This window comes from Archocentrus centrarchus, chromosome 19 (genome assembly GCF_007364275.1).
Source record: "Archocentrus centrarchus isolate MPI-CPG fArcCen1 chromosome 19, fArcCen1, whole genome shotgun sequence".
Taxonomy (NCBI): domain Eukaryota; kingdom Metazoa; phylum Chordata; class Actinopteri; order Cichliformes; family Cichlidae; genus Archocentrus; species Archocentrus centrarchus.
In genome coordinates, this window is record NC_044364.1 from 27546102 (window position 1) to 27573984 (window position 27883).

The 27883-nt window shown below is 41.9% G+C and overlaps 1 protein-coding gene across 2 annotated transcripts in view; it reads right to left on the minus strand.

Moving 5' to 3' along the window:
• tbkbp1 (TBK1 binding protein 1) overlaps positions 1 to 16122 on the minus strand; it is a 78877-nt gene extending 62755 nt beyond the window's left edge. For both annotated transcript variants that reach the window (XM_030754673.1, XM_030754672.1), the window contains exon 1: positions 15995 to 16122. The gene's annotated coding sequence lies outside the window, so the exon portion shown is untranslated. The remainder of the gene's footprint in view (positions 1 to 15994) is intronic.
• Between the last annotated feature and the right edge of the window lie 11761 nt (positions 16123 to 27883).

Genomic DNA, 27883 nt, shown 5'->3' on the forward strand with positions numbered 1-27883 from the left:
CACACAAATACATCATAGAGAGCCACATATAATATGGTTTTACACAGTCACGGGCTTATCTGAGGAAAGCCAGAGCCTAAAATTTAATTAGAAATCAACTTTATTATACATCTGCATTATAACACATTCAAATCCAACCGTACCCCTAAGAAAATATGCAAACTATTACACAGAGCTGCAAAAAGGAGGTTGATTCCAACTGTGGCTTCCATCATTTTAAGACATTAAGATCTATGAGAGGCTGCTAAAGACAGAAAATATAACCAAGCGTTTAATTGGCTCTGAGTGCTGATATGACAATCTGTGGCTCCTGATTAATTAGAAGTGCACGCTTCTGCTTCTGCTGCTGGTGCATGTTGGATGAGTCCAGAGACAAGATGATGTGAGAGGGAAAAGAGAGCAGTGGTTTGGATCAGAAAGAATATATGATAAACATGAGCGGTGCATGCACTCATGATGAGTGCACATGGGTGACATCGTGAGTAAAAATTCCTGACAGCACATGTGTGTGTGTGTCCTCTGTCTGTGTTTTCCAGCAGCACATATGCCCCTTTGTAAGGTGTTAGTACATTACTTTAATGAAAGTCACTGTCCACGGCAAAGGACACAACAGCCGCTCAACCGCTGAGGGCTGAACACACACACACACACACACACACACACACACACACACACACACACACACACACACACACACACACACACACGCTCACTCTCACACACATTAAACCTGGCCCTGTGATGCTCTTCTTCTTGGAAAGACTGGAGTAGTACAAGATGAAAAGGTGAGTGTGTGTGTGTGTGTGTGTGTGTGTGTGTGAGTGTTTGTCTGCTGGGGAAATGAAAAGATGATGATGGGGTGGAAGGAGCAAGCGCAAAGGAAAATTTACTCTATTGAAGTGTGAGGGGATGATCTGATCCTGTAAGGCCAAGACCAGATTACCAACTTGCAAAGTGTGCAACTGATCCCCGCTGCCCCGAAGGCCAGAGTCATATTTAACTCCACATAATCTGAATAACAACAAAAATTTCAACCACTAAAATTCAGGTGTGAAAGGTCGTCTCTCCTCGATCGCGTGACTCCTCTCATAGAAGGACTCACTTGTTTTAATATATAATGAGCTCATTTTATGTATTTTATCATATGAATTTTATTTTGTTTATGTGCGAAGCAACTAAGACACAGAAAACTACCAATGAAGCTTTGGCATTTTGGCTTAAATATTATCTTGCAGGTGAACTCTAAAATTTGTTTCAAGTTAATTTTGAAAACCTTTTTTAATCTGGACTCTGTTTATATATTTGTCTGTACTGATCTGGGACACCAACCCCACCCATCCACGTGCATCCATGGAAAGCCAGAGGTCATCAATGATGACTGCTGATGACACTGATTAAGCTGGTGTTGGGGTGGAGGTGGGTTGCACACACACACAGCAACAGCAGAAGCCCCTTAAATAGCGCCTCCTTTCTAAGAGTTGCCAGTTGGATGATTATAAAGATATCGGCTGATGTGGACTGGCACTAAGATCAGCAGATGTGGCAGAATTGTGGCCAAGCAATGAGACTGTCGAAGATACGACACACTGATTTAATTTTAATGTAATTAATTTATTTTAATTAGCACATTTTAAAAGCAAATTAGAATGTGTTTATTGATTATTTCATCAAACAAACGTGGGGATTTGTGCAGAAATTTGAAACCACAGTTCAGGATGTGCAACGCTTTGCTCGATACCAAAAACACATTAAGGTTCAATAAAATCACAAACCAAATGTCTGAAAACACAAAAACTGTGATACCTCCTTTTTACTTAGTTGCCTCTTTTATATTGGGTAAGTTAGTCAGCTGTTACCTCATGTATAAAAACAAACAAAGCCCTGTGGTGCCGTGTGGGACTCGGCCTCTAAATCTGTTTCTCCGAGCAGCATACTCTTTGCAAATCCAAACCATACGCTCATACACAGTCAGTGGAAGTAAGCACAGTTTTGTCTGCCATTATGGCAACTGAAACTTTCATCTCACTTGTACACCATCCATGTAAGCTATCCATGTGTCTGTGCAGTCACCAGCCAGCTAAACTGTAGAACACACTGAGACATGTACCAAAAGGGTTGAACTGCTCCGTTCTGCGCTTGTATGTAGTACATTTTAGAACGGATGGGATCGAACCAAAGTCGTCAGTTTCAGCCTCTCTGTTTTTCATTATGTGACGGATAATGATGGAGGTTTGCATGCACCAGCAGTCACTCCACGATTGTTGTTTGATAAGAACAGGCATATGAGCTGCCAGCAGAGTGACAGGAACAAACAGATGAATGGCAGAAGACAGTAAAAAATGTACTGTTACCGACATGAGGGAGTTGGGGACGTGCAGCACTTGTGAAGGATAAAAGAAATGACTACAGTAGATTACAGCACAGCTGATGGGATGAATAAAGGTGGAATATGGAGAGAAGGGGCAGGGAGAGATGATTAAAAGAAGGGGGACTAAAGAGGCTGTGCTGTGCTTTCTGTTTAGAGGTGCAGGCAGGAAAGCCACATTTGACAGCCAATTATTGCACACAGATGCGGACGCAACAGTAGACTTGTTAGGTTATTGAACCCACGTGGTTCAGTTCACATGTCTCTGCACACTTCACACACATATAAACCAGCATTAACTTCATACATGCAAAAGGAAAGGACTTCACACTTTCTGCCCATATATATAGCTTTTGTCATGTAGCTTTAAGATGTAAAGCAGTCAGTCAGTGGTCATGGGAAAGGTCTTTAACTGAATAACAACAACAATAAAATAAGCTATTGTATGAGGAGAACAAAACAGTTTTTATGGAGTTTTGGATACTGAAATCTGTTTTCTTATGAGGAGTTACAATGCGGCGTTTGTATGATTCATCCAGCTCACCCTCACTCGTGTCCAGCCTTCTTGTAGCATCTACGGTAGTGATATCAGAGCAAGTCAGGAGTTTCAGATTTGGCAGATATGTTGAGGAGAGTATAAAGAAAAAAAAATCCTCCTGAATTTTCAGTACTATTGTGTTTATTTACAATAGGACATGCCTATGTCCTTCTGTGGACAGTTCATTTGGTTATTGGCTTTCAGTACCACGGACAGCAGCCCACACAGTTAACAACACTGTCGAGACCTTCTTGCAGGAAACACAATGCTCTTATACACATTCTTGGACGATGAATAGATGCAATGCTGTTTCTCTGAGGCAGAAAATAATTAGCCTGGATTCAAAGACAGAGCTGGTTTTCAGCTCTTAATCCTGAATGATTAAAAAGGCCTATTTATTATATTATTGTGGGTGTCAGCCTTAAATGGTCAAGTCTGTAGCAAAAGAACGATTGAAGTCAAAAACATTGCCTGTCTTTTAACAACAATTTAGCTAAGTTTTGATGACCAGTGCTGGAATCAGTGCATTGCATTTACCAAACACACGTCAAAGGATTGGAAGAAGTTTAATGATGTATTTGATTTTGTCTCCTGATGTATTTAAAACCTTTATTACCAACTTATGTACTATATTTGATCACCAGCAGTAAGCAATTTCTCTATTGCACCTGTTATGGTGAAAACAAAGCAAGTTGTCAACTTTTGTTATGAATTTAGCTTGGAACCTTTTAAACAGCCACTAACTACTCTGACATTAGCAATGCCAGAATATTAACCATGTATGCTGGTGTGTGTTTGTGCGCCATACCCCCAAATTCTGACTGATCTCAAACATCCATAAGGTTGCTTATATTTCATAAATTGAGGCGATATTTCCTTTGAAGCAAAGATTTCTTGATATACGAATGTGTGATGAGTAGATCATTAAAATGTCACTTGTCCTTTTGCTGCATATGTTCCTGCTTTTCTAATATTGGTATTTTCCTCAGAAAAACCTGTATTCAGTTGAAATATTGCTAATAAAATTAAACGGCATGCGAATTCCAGTGTGGGGGCACGCTTTGATCTCAGACTGAACTAGTAAATCCCGTTCTGTCTCTGATTTCTTCTTTCTCCTCGTAGTTCTGTGCATCTATGACGCAGATTGAGGGATGTTACATAGCTGGGAGGCATGATAAAATATTGAGTGGAATATTAGTTCAGGTATGCCACAAAGTCGATCAGCTGATCTCAAATCCTGCCCACATCAGCTGATGGGCTCCTCTTTCACTTGCTTCAGCCTGCCTTCAGTTGCTGCTTTGTTTGCAAACTGCTTTGGAACCCATCGTGACACCAGCTCCTTCTTTTTGTGCTATGTCGGGCTTAACAGGGGTTTTACTGCTGCTCTCCCTACTTCAGACTTCCCACACATGCATATGAAAGGTCAGGAAGAAAACATAACTATACTACTACATATGAATTACTGTAGATGGAACAAATGGACTGGTACTGATGTGATGGTCTGAGGACACTTCAACATATTGACTGGATGAACTGAGGACTAAACCTTTGTATTAGCCTTGAGCCACATTAAGTGACTGACTGTGTCACTGACATTCACCGACAACAACAGCTTTTTTGATGAAGGTCCAAACAGATTGGAGTGCTTCCGCTCAGTCTTCCTATGTAACCTACATTTGATGCACACTGTTTGTCAGCTACGCCTTTATTGGAAATCTATGAGCTGTGGTTGTGGCTGTGCTGTGAATCCAAAGCTTATCCCTCAAATGAAATCATTCTTTGCATCCTCAGAGTCTGTCTGATGACATTTTGTTGGTCGGGTCTGACTCCAGCCAGAAGCATGCATCTTTGTTCTGATAGAGGATGTCAATATGCCTGACTGCTCATTTTTTTGGCCCCATTAAAACTAAATTTGACACACTTGTGTACAGACTGAAAGGAGGATTATACATACATATATGTGTGTGTATATGTTTTTAAAAGTAGATGAATAATGTCACAGCAGCAGCAGCAGCAGTGGCAGCAGTATTAAAACAGGAAACACTTTCAGATATGTCAACGAGAAGGCTTACAAAACACTGATGGGGCATTCTCATAGTGCGAGTAGATATTTTTAGGTGCACCAGACTAAGGCTAGGCAGTCCTGTAATGGGTGACAAGCAAGTGGGTAACCTGGTTTTCCAGAGACACAAAAAGAATCACATGAATCCCTGATGAGCGCAAAGACTCCAGGCCCAAAACGGACTTTCTGCCTCCTTCCTGAACAAGGATTTCTCAACGTTTCTTTTTTTTTTTTACGTCTCTTTTGCTCTGTGTCTACTACGTTTCTGTCACACAGATACTTTCAGCTGATCTGGTCACACACACCCATACACACACATACACACAGAGCATGCATATTACACTACATTATGCCTCCGTGGTTGGCTCGGTGCCTTGAGTGGGCAGAGAGAGTGAGTGGTCACATTACACTACTGTTACATCACTTCTTCAGTCTCCTCAGCAACCAGGTGTCCTCCAACAACAAAAGCAAGACAACCCTGTTATATCATCCCCCAGTGGTGACACAGTGTTCAAGGTGTTTTATCCACACACACACACACACACACACACACACACACACACACACACACACACACACACACACACACACACACACACACACACACACACACACACACACACACACGCACACATACATTAAAAAGTCATTCCTAATCATAGCCGTCCTGTTCTACTGCTGTGCAAAGTCTTGGTGGTATTTGGTGCAGTCAGCGGGGTTGCTGCTGAACAATGAAGAAACAGTTGTGACAGGGCAGTGGGAGGTGTGAGGTTTTTTCTTCTGAGAGCAGCAAAGAAGAGTTTGAAAGAAGTGAGGCTTGAAAGAATATGGCAAAGTGACTCAACCGAAGCCAAAACTCTGATGGAAAGAGAGCCTCGATGCAGGTGGGCTGCCCGTGGCTTTTACAGAAGCGGGAGAAAAGAGAGACTCGGTGGTCACTCCCTTAGCCCACAGATATTACACCACAGTTATGTAAAATAGAAAAAAGGTCTTCAGACAGAAAAAGAGAATTTAAACTTGGAATTTTGTATTCAAAGTGAATCGATAACACAGATTCAGAGTAAATTGGCACATGGAGAAAAGCTAGGCACGTTGCTTTTATATTGTCTGGTCACACTGACCTCTCTTTTTAAACCGTTATTGAGCAGTGGTTTGATTCTTTCAATATATGCTTGCTCATGAAACGCTCGGAAAAAGCTGTGGAAATATGGCATCCAATCACCCAAGAGTTTCCAGTGAGATCCAAATTCAGAGGCTGTGCTCAACCAGGCACACACACACACACACACACACACACACACACACACACACACACACACACACACACACACACACACACACACACACACACAAATGGTTCTATGCCCGCCTGCATACACAGCTGATAACAACTGATGTTGGCAGTCTGTAGTACAGTCAGTACTGTACTGCACTGTCTACTGGTCAAAATCCAGAAAGGGGAAAAATGTCTGCCTACAGCTGCTCGGGGCGGATTTATTACTCATTTAGAACATAAAGATAGACGTTCCCCCCACGTGAATAAAGTTAAGCCAATGCTGAAGTGTCTTTACCTGCATTCTTTCTAATGGTCAGTGGGAGTGGTGGCCTGGGGGGAAGAAGAGGGTTCATCACTGAGAAGGCCCTGGTTCAAATCCTTGGGCTGGCATCACTGTGGTTCCCTGAGCAAGGCTCTTACCCCACCAGGTTGATCCCCGGGCGCCTCCTGCTCCACATTGTGCTGTGTGTGCTACATACTCCATGTGTGATGGGTTAAATGCAGAGACTGAATTTCTTGCAGGGTAGGATACAAGGTGTGGCTGCTTTATCATTCATAAGCTGTATGATTCTACAGTGTTCGTGGTTTCTCAGTCACATCTCAGTCAAAACCTAATATAGAGACAGCCAAAATCTAGAAGCTTCAAAACAGCCATCTTTGATTTAAATTCTTAAAACCACAGGAACATACACTCACAAGCTACTTTGTTAAGCGCACCTGTTCAACTGCTCGTTAAAAAAAAATCTCATCAGCCAATCACGTGGCAGCAGCTCAGTGCATGTGGTCATGATGGGACTTTGAACATGTTGTTGTTGCCAGATGGGCTAGTCTGAGTATCCATGAAACCCATCCTGCCTTGTATCAACAGCTAATGCTGGAGGTGATGGTGGAATTGTGGGCCCCTCAGAGCTTTGTTTAAATGCCACAGCCTGCCTGAGTATTACTGACCATGTCCATCCCTTTATGACCATAATGCACCCAGTTTCTTACAGGTGCTTCCAGCAGGGTACCGAGCCATGTGACAGAGCTCAAATCATCTCGCTGTACTCAAATGGTCTCCACAGTCACCAGATCTCAATCCAGTAGAGCACCTTTGGGATGCGGTGGAACTGGAGATTCATGTCAGGGATGTGCAGCCAATAAATCTGCAGCAACCACGTGATGCTATCATGTTAATAAGGACCAAAATCCCTGAGGAATTTTTGCATGCACCTTGTTGGATCTATTCCATGAAGAATTGAGGCAGTTCTGAGGGGAAAAGAGGGTCATCTCAGTACTAGCGATAGGTACTTAATAAAGTGGCTGGTAAGTGCATAATAACATTACATTATATTACAAGTTAAGTTTATTTTTTATAGATTTAGCAGTTGTATGCAGTATGATAAAATCTTACTGTTCTGGTGAAACTACTTTATTTGGATGTTTATTAGGAAGCAGAGCATTTCTAAATGTCATTAGCATTTCTGGCAGCTGAGTGGATGATGGACAGTTTGGATAACATGGGGAAGGGCTGTTAACATCTGACTAACTGCTCAAGTCTCATGTCTTGCTGTATTTGTTGGCTCTCAGCAGTCAGTACTGTGTTATTACTCATAAAAATAATAACCAAAACTTCCAAATTAGTCCAGAGTTGCGTGAAATTTCTCTCCAACCTTTATCTCCACAAAGATTTTAAACTGCAACATCAAAGTATTGTAGAGGGGGACAAAAAGTGAGAAGACATGAGGGTCGTATGAGGTGTGTTTGTCACTGCTCCCGTCTCCGGGGGGGTTTGACCTTTTTAATCCCCTGAAGGTAATGAGGAGGTTCCCTCAAAAAGATTTGTTTCCTGAAATCATCACCCATATGTTCTCCAGGTAGAACTGGTTTTGCACTGTCCCATAAACACAGTTAGTAAAATCTGACTGGATTTTGAGGCTCAGGGGACGTGTCTATCACTCTTAACATGACAGATTTTTGTTTTTATTTGGATTAAAAAGGGACACTTTGTGCTCTGGAAGTGATCACTTTTATCAGCCGTGCTTCAAAAGAAGCCTCTTATGTCTGTTTTTATGCAGGTGAGCCTGAGGGTTGTGGTTAATTGGATTTTGGTGCTTCTTGTATTAAAGATGATTTACACTTAGTCGCTAGTCGTGACTGGTTAGCATCTTTTGGAAAGGGTCATTATCTTCACCCAGAATGACGACTGTTAGAAAATTCTCATTTCACAGATGTCAAACAGGGAAACCTGCTGCAATGATTTACACAGCAGAGCACCTGACACACTCTAGCCTGCAGTCCTTTGACTTATTTAACAACGAGGCCTAAATGGAAGCATCACATGTACAAAACATAATGGCAGGATACACAGCAGCTCATTGCTCCCTGTTTTTTCACGCCGTCTCCTTCTTCCTTTACCCCTGGTGACCCTTGAAAGCCATCCATGAATATTCCATCAGCCAGCAGAGCCTCTGCTCGGCTTTCATTTAGTGATTCAGTTTGTAAGTAGCTTATATAAACGTCCACATTTATGTGTATGAACGCATAAGTCAGTAGATCCACACAGTGAGCCAACCATAGAAAGGGAGGATGGAACAGAGGCAAATCCATTGGAGAAAACTGAAATATGTTTTGCATAAATTTTCTATCTGTGTTATGTCATCACTGTCTGTAGGTAGGACACTTCCCCACTGTGTATGCATAAGCAGCTGGCCTAACATTTGCTGCCCACCAGTGATGATAATGCAGAGTGAGGTGAACGACCTCATATTCTTATGGCTGACCCTGATTCTCAGGGGCTCAGTGGAAACTACAGCATCATCAAGTTGTTGACTAAACAAACCAGATTATTAATGCAACTTCTACATGCACCATAGTCAGTAAAAATGCCTCCAAATAGCCCCATGCTGGTAAATTTACAGTGTATTGCTTCCTAGCAACAAAAAAACTTCGTAGCTGCCTTGTTGACGCCTGTATTTTAAACTCTGATGATGATCCCAGTTACCAAACACTGGCTGAATTTAACGTGCAATCACCTTCTTGATGCAAAAATATTATTTTATACCCATCAAAACGTGTTATCTTTGCCATTTTTTGTAGTTTCAGCTTAAGAAATGGAAATAAATGTGTTGCAACAGGCTGCCAGTAACAAAGTGCCTAAAGAAACAATTTAAAATTTTAAACTCTCCGTTATGGTTATGTGCAGACACAACTTCTCTGACACAACAACCTTCAGAAAGCTGGAGAACTATTGCTCAAGACCACCTTCCAAAACTTACAAGAAACTCTGATTCCCTGGAAGTGAAATATAAAAAAATGAAGGTGGCTCAAGACTTCTGCACAGTAACTTACTCTGTGCACCATGAATGCACGTGCCACATTTCAAATAAATCCATAAAATAGATGTTGAGGTGTCTCTTGCTGAGAGTTAATGTTGATCCATCCCTGCTGTCCTTACAGCTAAACCACCATCACCTGACCAATGAAATGAATTTAATAACATCTGCAGTATTTCCTTTTGATTGAATGGTGCAGCCATAAGTTAGGCCAGAGTTTGAGCAAACAGGTATTAACAGTGCAGAACAGAATGGTTTTAATAAAGATACAGAAAGCTGCAATAATCAATATTTTTTAAATTAAAAATCGATCATAGACTTAATTCAAGATGACAGTAAAGGCCAATAAAGGAAGACCAAGTTTGGAAATGACCGCCTCTTTTAGTGGCTCATAAACACCTTATTATCCCAACAGGCCTCCAGGCTGTGATGCAATCCATTTACATCAATCCTACGTCATTATTTCGACCTAACACTTAATTCTAATTCATCAGAAAATGATTCGTTTCTGTTAATCCCATTCCTCCGTGACATCCCCTGAGGTGAGAACATCATTAACGCTATCACACAAAGCTGATCCAGACTGTGCAAGCGTCACGACGACGAAGACAGATGCGCGCCAGCGGTTTGTGCTGTCCCGATGAAGCCGATGTACATTAAACACTGAGCTGAGAGAGGAAATAAAGCACAGTGTCTTAAATTAAACCCTGCTTTTAACACCAGTCTAAGGAGCACAACCATTAAACACAAGCAGCTCGTCACTCACAAAGCAGAAAGCTGAAAAGGCCAGGATTTCACAGCATAAAAAGAAATCCTGCTTTTTAAAAGAACACGACATTCTGTCCTCTGTGTCGTGTTCTGTCCTTGACTTCAGACTTTCTGCATGCTTTTGACTGTTTCAGTGCATTCTCACGTCAGAACTGCCTTTTAAAAGATCTTGTTGGCAGAAGACAATAAAGACAGTTGTGCTTTTGTATAAAGAAGACAGCGTCTGCTGTTCAGCGTTATTACACACTGACAGCTCTCAGATTCAGTCCAGGAGGGCAGCAAGGTTCAGGGAGAGAGAACAACACAGATTTATATAGAACAATAATATGACTCACCCAACTATCCTCGCAACAAAAAATAGCAGTGTTAATCATATGTTTAAAAAAACATGTTTGCATTTAATGACAAGAACTGTTGGTGTAAATTATTACTCTTGTCTGTCAGGAGCTAGAAGTTGTTAAAGAACTAAAAATCCTCAATACAGCCCATAAACTTTGCATTCCTCAAGTTCTAATATTAAGCTGCATTGGTTTCCTTTAAGACACTTCTTATCTGAGCCGGCTGCACAACATACCTGAGCTCATTTCAGTGGCTGTTAGATCTTTTAGTCTCTGTGGTACTTAAGCTTCAGCCAGCTTTTGTTCTTAGTTTTGTATTCTTTGTGTTCTTCAATTCATTTCAGTTACCTGGTGCCAGCTCACTGTGGATTAAACCTGCCTGTTCTGCTCTCCAGCCATCTCCAGCTGCTGTCCTCACTCTGCAGCCACAGACAGCCAGCCAAGATCACCGGCCTCGTTCCGTGTCCTGCTGTTGAATAGCTCACGGATGTTAACAACTGGTTACACAAAAGAAAAAAATGCTCAAACCTTGTTGTGAGTAGGTTCACATAGGAACTATTTTCACTCTATAGAACTATACCAACCAATCGTGTCACTATGCGGAAGGAAGCCACAGTCACAGAGGGCCGTGCTTTAACCCAAACCATGATTCCTGACACTAAACAGGCACATTTTATGCTAAAACAGTAGTTGGAGACCATAGCATGACCAAAATTATTGCCTTCGAAATGGTTGCTTGTAGGAATACAGCCAGAATACAACCAGTTGGGTCAAATCCGCTGTGCATCATCAGCACTGACAGAATCAGATCGATTGCAGCATGTCGGCAATCTGTCTGCATTTAGAAATTAGACGCAAATTATATGCAAACCTTCACTAGTCTGTTCAAGATGCTCCGTGATTGTTTGGAGACAGGTTACCTCCCACCATTCAACCTGTGCAATCACCTTGCAATTGGAAGCAGTCTCTCAGACGTTGTGTGCCCAACACCCTCAACCCCAACCAGTTGGTCTCTCCAACTGCTTGTGATCACTCTCCAGCTATCACTGGGCAACCACCATTTTTTCCTCGTCACAAGGACGTTGCCATCCTTTTTTACTCTAGTGTGACTAAGCCATATGTTTAGTGCCTAAACCTAACTAGCAAAATAGCAAGGCTAAGCGCAAAGCATAATGGTGCAAAGGAAATGCGAACCACAGTCTCCTGAACTCACATCGCCAGCACCTCTCCAGCCTCCTGGAGTGAATTTTGTAGGTCTCTAAAATGGAGCCACTATTTGTGAGCAGTAAATATAACCAAAGCCTTTTGTTTCAATGCATCTGACATAATGTGATTATGTGAGGCCCCTAAATGAGAATGCATTAGCTGATCTGTAATCTTCATTAGCTGATTAACATGTATGCCTTGCATACCCCAGGGAGGTCACGAGCTTGTGTACTCAGGGTGGCCATCCCAAGCCTGGATAAAAGGAAGTGTCGGCATCCAGCAGAGAATCAGTGCCAAATCAGAACATGCAGATCCATCCACTGTGGTGACCTCTTGGGAAATAAGGAGCAGCTGAAAGTACCTTATATAAACAGTGGAAAGAAAAGAATTCCTGCCTAAAACTGCTCCCAACATGGTTTGTGTATTTTTTATGAGTAACCAGGTCCTGGTTTTTTCAGAGATGTTGCTTCTGAGGCTGAACGGTCCTCTTAGTTGGAACTCCACTGATCTTACACAACATCTTCTTTTCAGGTCTTAGGGGGACGGTTTCATATGTGCAAAAACTTTGAGCCTCCAAAGACGTGTTACATGACTAGGTTGACTCAGAGTTTGCAGAAGAAATAAGTGAGTTAAGCAGACCTCCGTTTCCCACTCCTCCTTCATTCTGGTCAGCAGCATGAGACTACATGAGCTGCTACAAGCATTACAGCTATAAACTTGTAGCAGCTGAATTGTGTTATCTGTCATGAGGGCGTGCATCTATAATATAGTGTGTGTGTTTGTGTGTTGTGTAACATAAAAGTTGCATTGATTTTATTCATTTATGTGAGTGGCAGCTTTTAGCTTTGCATAACTGAATTAATTTCAGGAAAATTCTTATGATTAGAATTCTTCTAATGATAACAGAGAAACAGATTTCTATTTGCCTGTCAGAGTTTTAATGCAAACACGATCAGCAGAGCTCGAAATGTGCCACTCAGCGAGCCGAGCAGACCTAATGATCTACTGCGTTTCTCTATTTTGAGGCAACGATTTTCAAAGCATTGCTTTTTTTTCTAGAAGGGTTAAATGTTGGACCTGCAGTGCAAAATTGTTCCTAGAACGTGGCGTAATGCAAGGATGTGATTTCTCAGATTTTGCACCCTGAACGAATCGTGCAAAAGGCAACTGTTTCAGCACGTTAATTCATTCAGCACAGAAAAACACTTCCTCTGTGCAACGAAAGGTGCCAATGTTCTCAGTGTGATTGCGTCAGTAACCACTCCTTCCAAGCACACACACACACACATACTGTCTTTAAACACATTGCAGGAGTTACTCCAGAGCGAGCCTCGATGTCAGCTGGCACAAAACACGTTGTTTTATTCAAAAATGAAATACACACTTAAAGGGTGTGTCTCGCGCTATCAATCCTCTACGCAGAGCGGGGAGCACACGCTTTCCCCTGAAGTGTGTCTAAATGCAATAAATAAATAGCAGTAAACCCCAATATAACATGTAATATTAGATTTAGTCCTTGGTAGAAATCTAATAATTTTCAAAACAAAATCAGCCTGAGAGGCCATTTCCTCATGAGAGTAAACTCACTGGCATATTCTAACCTCACTTGACAAAAAAAAAAACAGCATCAACAGCACTCATCAGCAAATAACAAAGTACGTTATACAACAGCTTGGAGCACGGAGGAGCTTGCTGTGATCCAATTTAAAGTGTGGAGGGAAAAAAACATGATTAACGAGGGCAGAAAAACAGCAAAACAGGCCCGGACCCACGAGGGACGGTACAGCAGTTATGTGATTGGTGATTAGCAGGTAAAGTTATGATTCACTTACTTAAATTAGCTCCCTTAGAGGCGACCCCCTGGGAACTGACAAGAAGGGTGGGCTGAATGCTCAAGTGGTGCTAATCAGCTGAAGTCTGAAGGCCGGTATGATCTGGCTCTGCAAATGGATGGGAAGCTTCAAGTTAAGTGTTCTTAATGTAACCTATTGACCCCTCTTACAGGCCACTGCAGAAAACTGACAGTGACTGACAGACGTGCATGGTGCTTATTATTAAGACTGTCTGAGCATGTGCAATAATGACCTGGATTGAGGATGTTAAGTGCCAAAAAGAATGATTATGTATTCGAGGTTCTCATGGTCCAGGCACTCCTCCTTCATGCTTATAAGTTTGCTTTCCTCACGTCCCTGTATCGGTGTGAAGTCTGTGAGGATAATCTCACCTGCATTTCAGCGCCATGTCACTGCCCACTCTTTACAGAATCCTTTAAATATTCACTTCATACAAAAACATATTGTGTTTGTTATAAAGGAAACACAAAAGAGTTATCAGGATATGCAAATACATTCCTGTGCAGAACGCATACAGGTGAGCTCCATTTTACTCTCAGTGGTCTTCACAGGAACATCAAGCTGAAGTCAAAATTTCAGGTTATTATCTCAAAATTTCAAGTTCTTTTCTCCAAAATGTGAGTTAGTAAGTTGAAATCTTGAGATAATAACCAAATATTTTTTACTTATGGATGCTTTGTTTGTTTTTTTTCAGTGGTGGAAACAGGCTCCCATGGCTTTGACCCCAAAACGTAATGACTTTGAAGCTGGACTAAATTGGACTCATGGTGAAGTTTTTATGCAAATCCATCCAAAACTTCTTTAGTAACCTTGCTAACGACCCAATCATATAACCACAAGAACCAAAAAAAAAAAAAATGTCTTTTTAAAGTTCCAGCACAGTTGTGTGTTGGTCCTACACAGAGGACACAGTGCAGTCTACAGTCTTTCCAGTCTGCCAGTTCCATATCATATGCAACGGCAACATCAGCTTATAATCTGCATGCCATTCACATTCATATGACCAGCAGATGCAGTTTAAACCAAAACATATCTCATACAACAGGTTGCACATTCCTTCTCTGACCATGTCAGCTAGTCTGGCCATGACTTTGCTTCAGATTAACATCTTGTCCCTCACAGTTGTGCTCCCCGGAGGATGAAGCCCGTTCAGTTTGGTGAACCGCTGACTTCAGCATCAACATCAGGTCAAAAGCTTAAATATCCACAAGATGGACAAGCACAAAATTTAGATACTGAGTTATTGATGGTGCTCTGACTTTGCTTTTCATGAATGTGCTTTGTAATTAAATAGCCACATATATTTTGGAGGGATTAACATGAAATATAATAGGGGCATACAGATTTGTTTTTTTCAGTTCATGCTCTATTTTACTATTACAATCAAATCCAGAGAGGAAAATACAGCCCGACTGGTTTTCTGTGACTTCTCCATTTTTAATCCAACACATTAACGTAACCCACGTAGAGCAGCTACATCCACACACAAGCGAGAAAAGGGCCAGTCTTGTTTTCCTTTTCTCCTCCTCTTTCATTTGTCTGTACTTAGCCGATGCACAAACCAAACCAGAAACGCTCCACAGACACCCCCGTGAGCACGTATCCCCTTCAGTAACAAAAGAGGAGAGAAGCGTGGCTCTGCGAGCGCAGTTTGCACATTTTCAGTTTGAAAAACGCCTGAAATTCCTGAATATTCTTGCAGGGTCTAAGGACACAGTTACACCTGCATGCAATGAAAAGTGCGTGTTTCTGCCTGACTTCCTATTCTGCTTACAGGTAGCCTATCACCATAATTCAACTGAAATTTCAGGGTAATATTAAGGAGCTGTGATGTCTTTGCAGAAGGCTGTGCAGAATTTTCTCCTTTCCTCTCTTGAGCACCAATATGGAGTGCAAATGTAGATTTGCCTAACAGATGCAGTCTATACTTTGCTGACCGCTTTTCCATGAGCACGGAGCTGAAGTTGAAGGTTGCCTGCGGCCAGGGGGCATCGCTCTGTGTGGTGCTGATGTTGCCAAAGGAGCGAGCACTCGCGTCTCCTTTAAGGAGATCTACGCATCAGCTGTGAGCAGTGCAAATAAACTGCGCGTATAATAAATAAAACACAGTTGGATGATGGATTTCTTTTTCATCTTAAACCCCCGTGTTTTAAAACGAGGCTGAATGACCAAAACATGGCTGTGGTGCGCTGCACTGTCAGACACCCAGTTTGCTCTGTATTTCCAGCACACATGAAAGACGTTGCATGGTTTGTGTTAAAGAAGATAACTCACGCGCTCCCGTTGATCGATCCGTGAATGCCATCGCTGGGGAGAGTGGGAGGCGGGGGCACAGAACCCCTCAAAAAAAGCGCCCTCTTTCACGGTGCGTCCGGTGCCCGGTAAAAACCCGCCGGCCGCTCCTCTGGTCCTCCTCCTGTGCTGCTGTGGCGGGGATAAGCACGCCTCCTGTAGCCGCTACTGTGCAGGACTGAGCATCACATCGCGCACCGTGGAGCTCCACTAGTGTGGGATGATGATGTCGCGGGAATAGCAGCGTTAGTTTCTCCTTTTAACGAGAACATCTATGTCTCCTGCCTGAGTCACCCTGCATTTTAGAGGAAGAGCTAAGAATCTCAGCAAACTGAGGAAAACGCTAATGTGTCTGTAACATTTAGATAGTTGCCCCCCCTCCCCTCATAACACCCTGTACTCCAGACGCAGTAAGTCCTTACAGAGTCCCTGAACTGCACAGGGATGGAGATGAAAGCAGCACATAACCGGACTGAAGTGTATTTATAGCACACGCTTTTTTTTACTTTCCTTTTTTTTTTTTTTTTTTGCAAACAATTCAACAGCTTACATTTAAAGCCACATGGCTCCAGCAATGGCTGCATCCTCTATACATGAAAATTATTCACACCTTCTGTTTGCAGGACTGTGAAGAGAAACGCTGCTTGATATGGCAGCGCTGCCAGCTAGATAAAGTGTCAGGGGCTGGAAATGCAATTTTAAATCCAGGTCTGTGTCTGATTGCTGTGTCTTTTAAATCTTTGACCCTCATATGGATAATTTGGGTCAGTGTCCCTCTCCTGAGGTGAGCATGACCTCCGCCAAGAATGAGGAGCTGCTGTTTCACTGATATGAATGTTCTTTGATGTGCACAAATCATGTCACGGTTCACTTGAACATGGATCTTGTTTAAATAAAAATGTGTATTTGCATCGCAGGCAGAGGTTTTATGTTGGTGACTAAATGTAAATAGAAGCTAAATGCAGTGATGTACTGATTGTCTAAAGCCTACATTGGTTGAAAATGGTATAGTAGATGTATCAGATGTCAAAAACGTCAAATGTTTCAAAGCTGCTGCAGCAGGGCATGTTTACCGCTGTGTTGCATCACCTCTTCACCCTGTGAGTGTTTGTGAGCTCAGAACATTATTGTAGTTTTGAAAGCCAGTTGTTTCCCATTGTTGCCCGACATACGATTTCCACTTCTCAACAGTCAAAGGCCTCCTTTGTCATAATGCGAAACAAAATATTTCTTAATGTGCAACATATTTTTGATACGCAGCAGGTTTGGCCTGCAGACAGGCTGAATCAGCACTTTTTTCATCCTGTGATATGTAAAGAATGGAGTTTGGCACAGAGAAGAGAAGGCCCTGCTGCCCACTGCACCACCATCCCACCTCAATATCTGGACAGAACTCAGTGTCAGTGGTGCCTTCACAGATGTGCATGTTATCCATGCCACGTGCACTAACTTTGCACTGATAACAAGCTCCATGGACTCTCTCCTCTTTAGCCTGGACGATACCCTGTCCCTGATTTCCAAACTGAACATCAGACTTGGATCTCTCAGACAAGAAACAGCTTCTGGATTTCATTTACATATATATATATATATTTTTTTTTTTTTTCTTTGCATGGTACATTTTTGACTTGAATTTGTGGGTTCAGCAAATAACTATGTTCACTGACAGTGGTTTTCATAAGTGCTCCTGAGCCCATACAGTGATTTTCAGTCCACAATCATGTCTGTATTTAATGAAGTGCTGCTCGAGGGCCTGAAGATGATAGCTACTCAGTATTGGTTTTCAGCCTGTCAGAGGTTTCTGTGGATCGCTGAATATTATGTAGACTACCACATCTGATAAAATTTCCAAATTCTTTGTATGTGCATGTATTAGTATTTTTAATCTAACTGCTGTGTGTCTTGCAGCCCTTTCCCCTGACTGAAGTCACCCCTTTCTCCTGCAGAGCCAGCTGACTCCACTCAGCAATCAGCACTGGGTATGAAAGCCTGAGAAAGGAGCTAACCAGCTCTGGTGAGCAAGCTTTGGTAGTGTTGAGTGGCCTTCTTCTAAGAAGTGTGATTTTTTTCAGGGAAGGAAAGGCTTTAATGAAGTCTCCTTCCTTTCAGCTACAGTCAGGATTTGCTTTGCTGTCATCTCTCTTTGTGTTTGGTCTGATCTGCCTAAGCCGAACCTTTTTTAACCAAATCTTCACAATCTTATGTGTGAATCTACCTCCTGCGACTCTTTTGTTTTCACCCTTTTATTGTTACTCTCCTCACCCCCTGATCCATTTCAGGGGACCAAACACTAACATGTTTGGAAACAGGGTCGTCCATGGTTTGATCCTAAAAACTTTTACATTTACACAAAACAGAGAAAAGCAGCAACTTCTTACCTTTGAAGATCAGTCGGTCATTAAAAACATGTTTTCTCTTCTTTAATGACTTGAACTGACTGATTAGCTAATCTGCATGTCAATACACAGCCTATTCATGCTTGCACACTGTTGCTTAGCATCTAATGATGGATGACTAAAATGGAATCCAGCAGAAATTCAGAATCTTCTGATGCTCGTCTTTCAGGTCAGCGCTGCTTCGTGAACCCTGAGTGTGCACGAAGCACAGCCTTTTCTTTCCCAGGACGGTGCACTGCCAAACTTTCTTGCAGGAATAGATGTGAGTGATGGATTCTTGATGGATCCCCACAGGCCTGTGCCTCTGGGATCAAAAACGATCTCTTTCATGTGTTTTTTTTTTTTTTTAATGTGCAAGAGGGTTCTTATTGCACCATTTCACAACTCTCCCCTTTTACTGATAGGGTGCTATTCTTGTGCGTTAAGCCCAAGATAGCTGCATCTTCTGAGAATTTGATGACACAATTATCCTGGTTGGTGCTTCTGCAGTCACTCCAGCAGGCGCACAAGAGCAAACACTGAGAGACAATTGCGGCTCTAATGTAGCATGTGGATATATTTTGATTGAATATTGCACTGAGAGCTTTCTCATCTATGCAAGGTTTTTTCCAAGAAACTCAAACGTAACCTCAATTATCTGCGTTTATAGGCAGTTTCTTCCCATGTGCTATTGTTCCAAACTCTGGTTTCAAAGGAAATGATTCAGGCAGAGAAATGACTCCTTGTTACCTTTGTGGGGAAGTGCCTTTTTATAATTGTTTGTATGATTTCCATTTCATCCTGTACATTTTACATCAACGAAGGTGAGCACAAGAAGAAAGCTTTAAGGTCAAATTTGCTCAGAGAAGATGCATTTGCTTGGTTGAATCTGGCAGTCTGCAGCTGATTACGGGAGTACAGTGACTCAAAGGTCGCGAGTGCAAACACTCCGCCTGAGTGTGCGTTACATAAAATAACTAGAAAGCTTCTTGATGCTTTTTATGTAAGCTACCATACTGACACTGACTCGCCTAATACTGTACACTTTAAATCACCTCTGACCTGTAAGTAGTGTATCCATTGTCACTGCAGGCTTCAGTGCTCAGTCGGATCAACACCATAGGCTCTGTCACATTCCTTGAGTTCTTCCTGAGCAGTGTTTGGTTCTGGGTGGAGAAGCAGATACTCTGGTGCACACTGGGTCAAGAGGTGATATTTACTGTTCACACTTCTGTAGCAGCCAGATGTCCCCAGAGCACCAGTGCCTGAGTTAATGGCACAGTCCGCTCATCCTCTTGCTCCAGGAATGATAATGATTGATATTGACAGGTGCAGTACACTGTACAGGCTACGAACCTGTGGGGAAAATAGGGAGAGAGCTGCGATCATATTCAGTCCCGATTAACTGATGACTCCAAAAAGATGGGGTAAAGAAAATCAAAACACATGATGCACACAGAGCCTTCAGTTTCTGATTGCATCTGTTTGACAGGGGGTGGTGGCCAGAAGCTGTGGCAGCAATCAGACTGTAGCACTCTGTATGAAAAAAACATGAAGCGAACTGTCGACAGCGGCTGGAGAATTCAGTGTTTTTCATCTTTGAGGAAGACCACAAAGATGAAAAACATGACCTCTGACCTTTTCTTGGAAGAAGGAGGATTAGGTAAGAGTGCCATCTTGAAAAAGTGAGGATGACTGCGTTGACCATTGCCTGACCAATTTAAATGGCAGAGAGGAAGAAGGATGGAATAATCTAGAAGAGCATTGGTGGGAGTGCTTGCTGTGGGCACAAATTAGGGCAGGAGGTAACCAATTCCCTGCCTTGAAGCAGACTAAGTGGCAGCAGTTTCTTAGATCTAACACGGTGAAGATGGTGGTGAACATTAGTTGAAGGGGCCTTTGCTCTCGGTCGTAATGTTAGTAAAGTCCAACAGTGTTTGATCCAAGAAGATGGGGTCTGCTCCAGCAAATGAGGAGGGACATCTTTAGCTTTTTTTTACCCTTTAAGCTAAAGATGTCCCTCCTCATTTGCAAATGAGGAGGGACATCTTTAGCTTAAAGGGGAAACAAAACCTTGGTAATTATCCCTCATCTTTTTGCTCAGCATTTACATTTCTGTTTAAATTTAAAGGAAAAGGTCATTTTAAAAGCTGAGATCCCAGTTTTAAGTGAGAGACTAATCTTTAGTCCAGGTGGCTCACAGGAAGGTCCTAAAGCTCAGAATCTGGTTTAAAAAAAAAGTTGAAATTTTGATCTCAGAGATGTAACCTCTGAAAGATTGTCCACTGCAGGCCTCTGCTTCTGTCTTTCATTTACACTTCCCACATATTTCATCGTTCACTGGCAGCACTTCCTTTTAAAATGATTATAATGGCCATGTAGAACCTCCATTCACAGGCTTGATTAGTAGAACATCTTCTTTAATCTGTATTCACGCAGCACTGCCATCATCTTTTGTGCGGTGAATAGGGGCTAAATACAGTGTGAATGTTGTAGTGATTGCACCATTTAGACAGACTGTAAAAATGCAATGGACTTGATTAATTATGAAAACCTTTTGATCTTTTACAGATTGTGAGAATGAATGTGTCACAAGTGAGAAATTCTAATGGCTAAAACTTTGTTCAAGGTCAATCTTTAGGTAGAAGAGGACAGTTGTTTGCATTTAAATGTATTTTCCACCTGGAGTTACCCCACTTCTGCCTAATGAGCCATCAACAGCTCGCCCCTGCCCTGCAGCGAGAGGAAATTTCCACTGGAGTTGTTGTTGTCATCCAGTTGCTCACCCTTCCACCAATATGGCACTGACAGAATGCCCAGGCATTTATGCCTGATATGCCCAGCTGTTTGTTGACAGTGGGGAATAGGAGCTGACTACTGGCAGGAATGTAGACTGACAGAGAGCGGAAAAGTACTGGGGGGTAGTCAACAACTACTCCCTTAAGCCCCCTGACCAGTTAAGCACGTGCCAATAGATGTGTCTTTTAAACGAGCCTGAAGCTGCAGTCTCCAACAGAATGAACTGACATGTATTCACTGTGACGAGTTTGTTTTAATTCATCATAGTTTCATAAAAAATGTTTCTCTTGCCATTTGCATTGGCGCTGATGAGCCAGAGTCAAACAGCTATTGATTTTCTCACTCATCTTTTTTCCTCCCAGGATGATTTGTGATGCCAGAGCATGCTTATCCCCAGTATTGATCCAATAATGCTGCTCTTTTTTTCCCCACATTTTCCCACTGAAACGAAGTGGAATTATTTTTATGTAAAGTGTGGTGGAAAATACTGTGTCAGAGAGCCAGATTATAGGAGTGCCCTATTATAATGATACTGGTGTAGAAACTGTATTTAATATGGGCCTTTTCTACATTTTCTTTTCTTTCATATATACTGTTACAGCCATGGATACTCATTAATCATTGAAAGTTTCAAATAATGAGGTCAGCATGAGCACAAGTAGCTCATAACAGTCAAAATTTCAGGCTGCAGATGAAGCTAAACAATCTTTTTGAGCAGTTTCAGTTTGGGGTTTTTTGTACTCTTGGTTGTATGATGTCAGAAAGAACAGATATCCCTAATGTGGCTCAGGTAAACACCTGTGCCCCGCCCACCTGTTGTTAAAACCTTCTGTTTGCAATGGTCAGCCAGTCAGAAGAAAGCTGACTTAAAGTGTGAAACAGTTTGTTATGATGTGATGATGAACCAAGAGGCTGCACTAAGGACCAGATACATGTGGATATGTCAGCTCTGATACATTTGAGCTTTTCTGTTTTCATGGAGTTTCACAGACCCAGACCCAGATTTCATTTTAAAAAACCGTATTTAATCTGGAGGGGCAGAAACTCTGGAGCTTTGTTGAAGCAATCATGCAGACACACTAACTTGCTCTGTGGAAGTTGTTTTTTACATCCACATGTCCAAGAAAATTAGAAAATTCATGTCCGTGAATCTGTAGATTCAGTTTCATGGCTATTTCACTAACTAGCTCTCATTGACTAACCTTGTGTATGACTGTTGGGTTAAAGCGTCTCTCCAGCCTATTCCAGCTGTCATAAGGCGAGAGGCAGGGTATACCCTGTACAGGTCGCCTGTCTGCCGCTAACATAGAGAGACAGACAACCATTCACACCTATGGGCAATTTAGAATCACCAGTTAACCTAACCCCAATAACTGCATGTCTTTGGACTGTGGGAGGAAACCAGAGTACCCTCACGCTGACAGGGGGAGGACATGCAAACTCCACACAGAAAGGCCTGGGCCAAGGTGAATTCAAACCCAGGCCTTCTTGCTGTGAGGCAACCGTGCTAACCACCATGCCATCATGCTACCAATTTCTTAAATGATACAAAAAAAAAAAATAATAATAATAATTCTGCCAAGTCATCAAAGAGACATAATTTACTCTTCTGTGTTCTTGTGTTTGCTCGGCTCCCCACGTGACAGCGAGGAGTCACAAGCTGACAACTCTTTTTGAAATCAGGTGACTTTTTGCGTAATTTGTTTGAAGAAGCAACATTCTTAAGTGTGCACGTACTACAAGTTCTCATCAATGACAAATTGATTTCAATCTATAAATCCTTCAATTGCTCAGATCTGTATCTGCACAGTTTGTATTCATGTCATCAAAACTTTCTGCAAGTTAAAAACATGTTGCACAAATTTGGGATGGCTTTTATTATCAACTATGTTAATGCAGTTGACTGAAAGAAAGAAAACAAGAATATCCAATATGGACATATGATTAGTTAAAAACTAGTAAACAACTCAAAACTGTGGCTCAGAACATCCCTCCCTTGCATTCTTTGCAGGGTAATATTCCGGTATAATAGTATAACTGGGGCATGTCTCCTGTGTATTTCCTGAAATCAACACCTATGCCTCTTTGAATTGTTACCATTGTAGTTTTTTATGCTGCTACTCCTCTGCCTACATGTGCACGAGATATGCCCAGTCTGTGAGATGCATTTTCAGCCATTTAAGATGAACATTCAATTCAATTCCAATTTTATTTATATAGCGCCAAATCGCAACAAACAGTTGCCTCAAGGTGCTTCATATTGTAGGTAAAGACCCTACAATAATTACAGAGAAAACCCAACAGTCAAAATGACCCCCTATGTGCAAACACTTGGTGACAGTGGGAAGGAAAAACTCCCTTTTAACAGGAAGAAACCTCCAGTAGTACCAGGCTCAGGGAGGGGCAGTCATCTGCTGTGACTGGTTGGGGCTGAGGGGAGAGAGACAGGACAAAAGACACGATATGGAAGAGAGACAGAGATTATTTAGAACAGAGGTTATTTCTGAAACTGTAGGAACAAACTGTAAAGAAAAGAGGGGAACATGAATATATATATACCCTGACATCGTCATTGATGAGACAACAGGAAATTGCAATGCATGCAAAACAATTCAGCGTGCATGTTAGTTGTGGAGAAGTCCTGAAAAACAGAGAGGATATTTCGCAGGTTGCTGCTGCAAAGCTTAAACATGTCCCTTGAAATAAAATGAACTAAATCATCAGGGAATAGAAGCTCAAATCAAGCCTCCCCCGGGTGTGCTTAGAATGAGGATGATTAGATGCATCACTGACTGCAGCCTTTACAAATCCTACTTTTGACATTAGCCTCAAGTGAAGAGCGAAACATGAGCAGACGTTAGATGGAATAAATAATAATAAAAAAAACAAAAAACAAAAAATGTGCTTTTTGCCTTGCGCTTGTCCAGAGCAGAAATATGCAGCTGACCAAGGTCTTTACTTTAACAGTGGGAGCTCTTTCAGCCGGCTGTTACTTTGTTTGCTTCTTGTACTCTCTTTCAAATGATACATCTTCTTCAAGGACAACAAATTTAGCTATGAAACATGGTAATCACTTCAGTGTATTCAAATGCAAGTCATAAACTCACAGATGCTTCTATCACAGATGTTCAAAATACCTTAAAATGATGCAAGATCAAATCCTGTTAGAGCACAAACGCAGCTAACGTGGTGCAATAAACAACTAGAGACGTGAAAACAATGTGACTGATACTTGTTTTGATGATGTCTGACAGGATTCAGCTTATTATCATCTACTGGGAGCTGACAAAAAAAAGTGATATGTGTCGTGATATTTTGTGGTGCTGATATCTGACGTTTCAGTGGAATGTTGCTTTGGCTTGTTCTTCTTTTTCTCTTTTTTTCTTTGCACATACTGTGTAAACTCTAATGTTTTGATTGGGGGGGTGGGACGAGCCAGCATTATAAGGACAATCCCAACTGTACTGACACAGCCGTCGCTTATGTAATGAGAGATTTGACCGGGACGCTGTGTTCCCTGACGAAGGCATTTCTTTTCAAAACTGTGTGTGGCAAGCGTCCAGAGAATCATTCACAGAGAGTGTACTTCTGTTCACCAGGACAGGAGGAGCAAAACAAGGAGCAGAGGGTGTCTGATTATGTTATCACTGAGATGAAGAAGGAGGAGGAGGACGTGACTATGTAACAACTTTCAAACTGCATCACCTCCGTACTGAATTCAAATCAATGTTAGTAATATGAAGCTCATAATTCTTGAGCTTCTGTAAAAGAAGCATGTTATAGAGGAGTATACTTTTGTGTGCTAAAGGCTGTTTTAATGCTACAGCATTCAGTCCTAGTTTGAATATCAGTTTTAAAGAAACAGCTTCCTGTTTTCCTCATCCACAAAGAAAGATCTATTAAAACCTTAGTTGAGCATTGGCTCAAACTAAGTCAAACTCAGTTCCAGTCCCAGAAGATCATGTGATCTCAGAGCCAGTCCACATCATGTGATAGCTTAGGTAATACCCGTCTATGTGTCCAACTGACATGTTGTTTAAGCCACTTCTGTCTTCCCACAGTTGCTACTCATCTGCAAGCAGCTTTGCAACCTCCACCCAAAATCCTCTTTTCATGCTGTTTGTGGAGTGAAGTATTGGAGCTGTTTGAGACACCGTTGCTTATCTGTAGTCACAAAGGAGAACCTGCTACTCAGGTCCCCCCCCCCCCCCCCCTTTTGCCTTCAGAACTCTCTTAATTTTTCATGGCACAGATTCAACAAAGCACTGGAAACAGAGTTTTTGGTCCACATTGAAATGATAGCATCACACAGTTGCTGCACATTTGTTGATGCACATCCATGATATTGATCTCTCACCACATCCCAAAGATGCCCTATTGGATTCAGATTTGGTGACTGTGGGGGTCATTTGAGTGCAGTGAACTAACATCATGTTCCATGTCATGTTCCAGAAACCAGTTTGAGGTTATCTGAGCTTTGGGTTATGGTGCCTCATCCTGCTGGAAGCAGCCCATCAGAAGATGGGTACACTGTGGTCAAAAAGAGGTGGACATGGTCAGCAACAATACTCAGGAACCACTGATGTAAAGCAGAATGCAACCATGCTTTCAAAGTGTTTGTGCCAAATTTTGATCCTACCATCTGAACGGTGCAACAGAACTCAACACTATGCAGTGTTTTTCCAAGCAGCCTTCACTTCCTGTTCTCAGCTGGCAGGAGTGGCACGTACCGTGGTCTTCTGCTGCTGTAGCCCATCTGCTTCCAGGTTCGATGTGCTGTGCATTCTTAGATGCTCTTCTCTGCATATCCTGGTTATAACAAGTGGTTATTTGAGTTACTGTTGCCTTCCTATCAGCTCGACATAGCCTAACTGCTCTCCTCTGACCTCTGCCATCAGCAAGGTATTTTCACACAGAAAACTGCTGCTCACTGGATACTTTTTCTCTATAAACCCCAGAGATGGCTGTGTGGAAAATCCCAGCAGTTTCTGAAAACTCAGATCTGTCTGATATCAACAACATTTTGTGTAGATGCCATGTTCAAAGTCACTTAAATCATCATTCTTCCCCATTCTGATGGTTGCCTTGAACTTCAGCAGGTCATCTTGACTGTGTCTACATGTCTAAATGCAGAGTTACTGTGTGATTGTACCTAATTAAATGTCCAGTGAGTCTATGCACACAGAATCACTGGACAGAGCACAGCCATGCAGCCAGAAACAAATTACCAAAGATGGAAATGGGAATGGCAATTTTTTGACTATAGTATTCCTGACAGGAATGCTTTTCAGCTTGATGGCTGAAAACCACTGTTGAAATAGATTTCATGTGGGTCCCTGACCTATGTCCAATCCAATATTTCTGAGAGCTGAGAAACAGGCCTTACCCCAAACTAAAGTAATTTTAGGTTGAGAGAAGAAGGGAGCACGACACCGGCTCAGTCGCTGTGATTCAAACATGGGATCACGCAAAGTGTCTGATCAGAACACGTAAAACCAAACTAATACTTTTGCTGTTTAATGGGAGAGTTATCCTGAATGCAGATCCAGCATCTGAAAACTGGAAGAGTTGAAGCAGTTATAACTGCAGGTGTGTTGTGTTTTTAGTCAGCTGGCAGCTCAGTTTCAGACGCACAACTCACCTGTTAGTGAGTGCTTTGCAGTTGAGAAGTAAAGAGCAAAGCTGTGGATTGATACAATAATCACATCATCAAAAAAAACTACCCAGCACCACACCGCTGTGACCCAGTGTTAGTAACATATTACATCCTAGTAATTGTGTTACCAGATCAAAGTAGGTATTGTATTAGGTAATTTTCTACTCGATTACTGCAAGCTTTTAGTGAAGTTTGTTCCTTTTGGTTGGCTGGATGGTGTGTCTTTGCATTTTCTACTTAACAAAACTGTCAGTTCATGCTGTAAAGTTATCACAGATAACTAAAATAAAACTAAAGTAAAACAGATATACAGTGAAGTTTTAGCTTTAGTCAAACTGGTCACACTTTTTGACATATCCACCACGAGATGAACGTGTTTATTCAGACTTCAGTGGTTATTTTCTTGTAGTATAATACCTGTAAATGCTGCGGAGGCCAACTGAAAATCATTAGGTTGAATGAAAAAAATACAAAACTACAATAACTATGCATTTTAACATGTTGCATGGCAGCAGAAAGTAGCACCTGGGGATGTTACATGTAATTCTGCTTTTTTTTAAACCAACACCTTTTATATACTGACTGAATTGAGCAGGCTAGTTCTTTTGGTTGAATTTGCATGGTTTCCCTGTAGCTCCATTTTCTCTGGGTTCCCCAAAGATGGTGGCGCTTGTTGTTGACTCTGAGGTGTGTTTGTGTGTCTGTGTTATCTCCTTTATGGTCAGGACCATCTAATAAGCATACTAATGTATTTATATATCGTTCATTTTGGTGCTTTTGGTGAACTGAGGACGAATTTAGAAAGTTGGGACAGAACTGGGGCCACTGAAGAGTTTTCTAGACTGGAAGCCCCCCCCATACTTACTAAGCCCGCCTCCTTCTCTTCTCATTGGCCAGCCTGGAAAGTAAATAAGAATTCCCGCTTTCCCATTGGCTGGAGAATCCTACATCTCCGCGGCCGCCTCCCCTCTTTTCATACTTCAGCATGAAAACAGTCTCGGTGGTGTGGAGTAGCTTAGCCTCGGACCTAACACAGCAATA